The 362-nt window shown below is 35.1% G+C and overlaps 1 protein-coding gene across 1 annotated transcript in view; it reads right to left on the reverse strand.

The window, feature by feature from the left end:
* The window catches only part of cox7a2l (cytochrome c oxidase subunit 7A2 like), a 3,994-nt gene that overhangs the window by 3,269 nt on the left and 363 nt on the right, over positions 1–362 (reverse strand). The window lies entirely within an intron of this gene.

The raw sequence follows: 362 nt of genomic DNA on the forward strand, positions 1-362 counted from the left end.
CACTATATATATATATATTGGATGTAAAGTTACATGATGGCCGGACCTACAGACTAGAAATAACCTTTCAGGATAAAGGTCAGACAGTGGTTGTGTGATTAGGCGGTGAAAAGGTGAATTAACATTTGCAAAGCAATAAAAACCACAGAATGAGACAGTCCGGAAATACACTAGGCCACAGTCTATAGTTTATCCTAACGTTTTGCAACTCTATAAAAACTACATATGACTTTATTTGATAGGCTACATCCTATCTGAAGAACAAAATGAATTTAAATTCAACATTTAAATGAAGATGGTTGTTATTACGGCGTAATAAACTCGCGTCCGTCATTATTTTTCAGCCGGAACATATGAAGGAA

The sequence above is a fragment of the Monopterus albus genome, unplaced genomic scaffold (assembly GCF_001952655.1).
Source record: "Monopterus albus unplaced genomic scaffold, M_albus_1.0 scaffold69.1, whole genome shotgun sequence".
Classification (NCBI taxonomy): Eukaryota; Metazoa; Chordata; class Actinopteri; order Synbranchiformes; family Synbranchidae; genus Monopterus; species Monopterus albus.